The following is a 6071-nucleotide window of genomic DNA, read 5'->3' on the forward strand; positions in this document are numbered from 1 at the left end:
ATTGAGTATGCTGGTAAAATGCCAGATGTTCGTGTTCTTTTACCAGAAAGGTTACTTTTTCCTCTATCTTCGTAGGACACAGCTTCCCGGTCGCTTATTCCGCCCCCGCAGGAACATTTCGAAAGGATATATGGCGACGAAAACAAAGATTTTGTAGACGGATATTTTTATTCCATCGCGTTTGAGATGTTAGATGCATATATAGGCTCTCAGGGAAAGATATGGAAGTTTCGGAATGAATGCAAATAGCCAAATATATAACGTTTCTCCTGGAATAAAGACGTGGTTATGGTTATTGATATTACCATCACCCTAAATATTACTATGGTCGATTCACATCAGCCGTGCATGTGATGTCTAGGCCACTTCCTTACGGCGCTCCTGATTGGCTGTTGATAAGCCAATCACAGGGCTGGAAACTCTCAGTGTCCCTCGAGAGAGTTCACATAGGCAGGATGTATGTTTCCTCCTCTCCTGAGGGATACTTTTGAAAGACGTATCCCTCAGGAGAGGTGGAACATAGATCCAACCCATGTGAACTCTCAAGAGAGACTGAGAGTTTACAGCCCTGTGATTGGCTTATCGACAGCCAATCAAATCAAGAGCGCCGTAAGGAACTGGCCTAGACATCAAATGCGCGGTTGATGTGAATCTACTAAAGTAATATGATTATTGTTATTGTTGTTTTTAAGGAACGACAATACTTGTCCTCGCTCCAAGAACTTTCGACCCAGAAACCTCAAGCAGTTCTGTCATTATGACGGAACATATTTCAAGACGAAAATATGCGCTTTTCACAAAATGATAACACATCGGAAATCAAGTATATCGTTTGTTTAATATAATATACCTTATTAACCAGGAAAATAAATAGTTCGACGCGCAAACTACGGAAAAATGCAATTCAGTATAAATTGACCCAAACTGAAACATCATCGCTTAATCAATTGTTCTTAAAAGTGGCGCTGCAAGTAATAAGAGAGCCTTTATTAGTCTGCAACCAAGCGCCTCAGTGGCGTAATCGGTATGGTCTTGACCTGCCACCTCGGTGGCCGCGAGTTAAATTTTTGGGCATTCTATTGAGGTGTGAGAGATGTTGTGTATTTCTGGTGATAGAAGTTCACTCTCGACGTGGTTCGGAAGTCACGCAAAGCCGTTAGTCCCGTTGCTGAATAACCTTACTGGTTCCATGCAACGTAAAAAAAAAAAAAACAACACCATACAAACAAACGAGCGACGAACAACAGCAGAGAAACAAACACCCGTATGGCAAGGTCGCACAAAATGGAAAGGGTTTTATGATCTTACGCCATTGTTTAATACGGCTTCAGTAACTGAATATACCTGAGTGAAACGACATTCCCAGCGTATTCGTGTCAAGCAGCTAAATAAAAACAACTCAGCATCCTCAATCGAACGCATCCAGCTGGAGATTCGAATAAAAACGTAATAAACTCAATAGCTGATCATATCATATATACATATTTTCAGCGCTCTCCAGACGAGCTCATTCTCCCTCCTCGCCAACGCGATCTTTAAAGTTAGTGAAATATGCGAAGAAACTCAGTCCTCGGGGAAGTTGAAGTTGTCCATTTTTCATATTTGCGTTTCCTGGAAGCGCCAGCTGTGATGGAGTTTGGTGAAAGAACGCACGTCAGGATGTGTTTGCAGATGTTATGAATATGATTTACTTGGTTGCATTGTGAGTATATCAGTGGAGCTCTGGTGGGGCTCTGGGAAGTTTTTAATAGCGATATTTACACGTTTATAAAGTGTGAGTACGCCTGAGGAGTATTGATGTCGAGTGATCCATAGAGGATGCCATCTTCCGAGTCTCTTTATAGTTAAATCCTATGATTCTGCAAGTAGTTATCAACAAATCTACGTCATTCAACAGGAAGATGACTGAGCCATCACAGTGCCTAATCTGGTTTCTTTCTAGGATTTCAGTGGCAGATAACGGCATGAATATGAACCACGGAATATCTGGGACGTCCATCGCTAGCGCAAAAGTTTTGCTTTATTGGTTCGTGAAACATCTTCATCATATGCAAAACTAAGAAGAAAATAGTCATACTTAATGGTTTACGTATCATTCAGTATGTCCAGAAGGCAATGCCTCATTAGGATATAAAATAACTCACAGATATGGCGAATCTGTTGGGCTAATTCCTGATAGTTTTAGCGTCCGTAGGACGAGTACATAGGCACCTTTACCACTCACCTCTATGTAAGCTCTCGATACGACCTTTTCCATAACCTTGACATTAGATCTACCTTCCCTTATAAAAAGAAAAAAAAATCTACTAAAAGTGTGGCAATTCACTAACACCTTTGTTGCCCCTTAACTTTCTCTCCTTTCCCCCCAAACGGCGAGAAGAAAGGGCGTGGGAGAAAACAGCAGATTTCGTTAGGTGGGACACCCACTGGACAAATGACCTCCGCCTCCGAAAGTCTACTTTGTTAGGAGCCGTTTCAAAGGCATATCCCACCTACTACTACTACTACTACTACTACTAGAGCACCCGGAGATGAAGGGGAGTCGTAAAGCTCTCGTTAAGGGAAAATAGATAAATAAATTCTCCTCCGTTCGTTCCAACACATTTCCACGAACAACCTGTTTTTTTTTCTTTTCTTTTTTTCCTTTTTTTGCTGAATTTTATCATCACTACTCTGGGTTTATTGTTCTTTGTTCATATGTATTCGTGCTCCGGTGACCCAATTGTTTCCACTCGTATTATTATTATTATTATTATTATTATTATTATTATTATTATTATTATTATTATTATTATTATTATTATCTATGGTACATCACCATCCCGTGACCGGAAATAGTGAGTTGAGAGTCACAATAATGTATATGAGACTGTATTGTTATTATTATTAGTAGAGTAGTAGTAGTAGCAGTAGCAGTAGTAGTAGAGAGCAAAGCCAGCATAGTTGGCCTCATGCTATAATTACTAATATATCCGCCAGAAAACTAGTGTTTTATTTTTTATTTTTTAGATTAATCGAAAATTCACCCTCTGCAGACACGCACCTGGATTCAAGGTCTAAAGAATGCCTGGATTGACGTCATTGTCACGTGGTATGGCGGCCATTTTGGAAACTGCATTGCCTAAAAGCAAAGCTTCCCCTCCACAACGCCTCACTGGCATTAATGTACAGTGGGTTTTGCGGTATGAGGTCAGTTGATCAATAAGGGTCAAGTTTATTCACTTTGGCTTCACCTCATGTAGAGCCAGCGGAGTGTGTTCTTTTTATATATCAAGTTCGTGAGACATTTTTGGGAAATTCTAGGCCATTTGCTGTTGTTTTGTTTCTGTGTCGGGACTATTTTCGGTCTCCAACATGATTCAGATTATGCCTGTAACGTACAACTTGAATTGCAATAGTTTTTTTTTTTTTTTTCAACGCATAGATACTAAGCTCCTTGAATATTAAGTCTTTGTTTTTTTGTATCGCTAATAAAGGCTTGAACTAGAAGGTAAACATTACATTATTTATCTATTTATGAGATCATGTCAACATTCTTCATTCCCTGCTCTTGATGAGCAGCGAGCTACTAAAAACAATTGCACATGCATGACAGAAAAGAAGGAAAAAATTGTTAGAACTGTAGAAAAAGTCCGAAAGAAGCCAGCACGTCAAAATGACGCTCCTAAGGTACGGAGTTTTCAAAGTTGCCCGAAGTTGCACAAGTAACTTTTGTTTTATTGCTTGCTTGTTTTAAATTGCTTGCAAGAAAACATTTCCGTGTCTCAGTTTTCGAAGGAAAAAACAAAAATGTAGCGAGAAAAAGTAAGGGGAATCCACTTTTCAGACGACCCAAGTCAAGTTTGATTACACCAAGACCTAATTTGGGATAGAATCTTTTACCTGATAGACCTTCCTCACTCGTCTGTCTCACCCCGAGTAATCTGCGAGAGAGAGAGAGAGAGGAGAGGAGAAAAGGAGAAAAGAAATAAAGCCCCCCAGAAGAGAGAGAGAGAAGAGAGGGAGAGAGAAGAGGAGAGAGACGAGAGAGGAGAGGAAGAGATAGAGATTGAGAGAGAGAGAGAGAGAGAGTGAGTTAGTTAATAACATCGGAAACCGAGCAAAGGTTGTTCGGTATCAAAGGAAAGCTGAGAATTTGCAGATTTTACTCAAATTAAAATAAGATAGCCCAAACAATACCTACCATGGATCAGGGAAATAATGGATGCAGTGCTTTTCTTTTTAAAAAGCTCTAAATTAGGTAGAGTAATATTATTAATAATAATAATAATAATAGTAGTAGTTTATCTCATCCACTTTAAGATTTAGGTGACTCAATATGATTCAATGAAAGTGTTTGGTATTGTAAGGTTTTCACTTCAGGTAATTTCAGAGAGAGAGAGAGAGAGAGACTGGGACGCACATTATATATATATATATATATATATATATATATATATATATATATGTATATATATATATATATATATATATATATATATATATATATATATATATATAATATATATATATATATATATATGTGTGTGTGTGTGTGTGTGTGTGTGTGTGTGTGTGTATGTATATAATACAGAGCACATTAATACATTATGTCCTAGTTCACAAGGTTTTTAATTGCACACACTGTTCTTCATCATCTTAATGTTCTTCAGTATTTAAATGAACGGTATATTCACCGTATCTACGGTATTTGACCAAAAGTGGGCTCGGAATTATTAAAAAAATAGTGGGGGAGGAGGAGGCTGGTTTCGGCGTTGCCAGACGTACCACGTACCTTAAAGTTGGATTTCTGTTTTAGTGATATTTTGAGCTTGCTAAACTTCGTTTTATGATATCTCTGGCATATTATTTTCATCTACTTCATTCGAGACTCATATTTTTCTATTAATTTGTAGGACATCCTTTTTCTTAAAGAATTTCCTTAAAAGCAGTTTTTTCGTACCTGAGATCAGCTGTTATGATGTAAACAATATTGTCATTGGGTACAATAAAATCCACCCACCAAAAGGCGGAGGCCTTGAATTGGTATTGCCCTCCTCGATATCGTTTTGGTATTCAATATAGCGTACGCATACCATAAAAGTTACTTTAATATGAGGGTTGTTTTGGGGGGGGTGCGGTTGCCAAGAAATCAAGATGCAAACTCTCGAATGTAAAGTAGAATTTCTAAGCCCAGACTAAGGTACCTTCGTAATGTATATTTTCGTAGATAGATTGACCCCAGGTTGGACAAATTTCAAGTCTAAATGTGATAAAAGGCGCTCATAAGCTGTGTGTGTGCGAGCAAGAGGCTAGTTAGAACAGACTAAGGGATTCTTTTTATTGTCCCAGTCCTATTGTAGTAAAATTAAAAGAGGAACCTGTTGGATAGCATAGCATTCCCATCAACAGCCTTTAAAAACACTTCGTCGTGTCCCACAAACTTTGCAAACTTTTAAAACTTTGTCTTTTCCTCCCTTATAATACACATTCTTCTAGCATATATGAGAGAGAGAGAGAGAGAGAGAGAGAGAGAGAGAGAGAATATTAGAACCCTAACTGCTGAACCATACCGTGTGATTTCCTATTATAGCAATAATAGTAGCATGGTGGTTCGTATACATAATGCCGATCACTCTTTTTTCCCTTCCGAATAACATTACGTTCATCATCTGCAATCAGCACTTGCATCTATGTGAAGCATATATATACAAGAACGTAATGTCAAAAGACAGGAAGTTAATCATTTTCTTTTGTTCGGGGTCATTAAAGTGAGACGTAATACCAGGAGTGTCTTGAAGGGCTGAATCGTATGAGGCTGCAGCAGCAGGCAGCACCAACAGCAACAGCAGCCAGACTTTAGGTTTCATAGGGACGCAAGAAGTTGACCAAAATGGAAAATACGTTTATGGACCTAATGAAAAAATATGACCTAACACTATTAAATGGAGATACCAGCTGCAAAGGAGAGATAACCTGGAGTAGAGGAGATCAGAACAGTGCTATAGACTTTGCCTTAGTCAACCAAAATATGTATAAAAACTATGAATGTATGGATACAGATGAGGGAAAATATGAATATGACCTATCAG

Source organism: Macrobrachium nipponense, chromosome 35 (genome assembly GCF_015104395.2).
Source record: "Macrobrachium nipponense isolate FS-2020 chromosome 35, ASM1510439v2, whole genome shotgun sequence".
Taxonomy (NCBI): Eukaryota; Metazoa; Arthropoda; class Malacostraca; order Decapoda; family Palaemonidae; genus Macrobrachium; species Macrobrachium nipponense.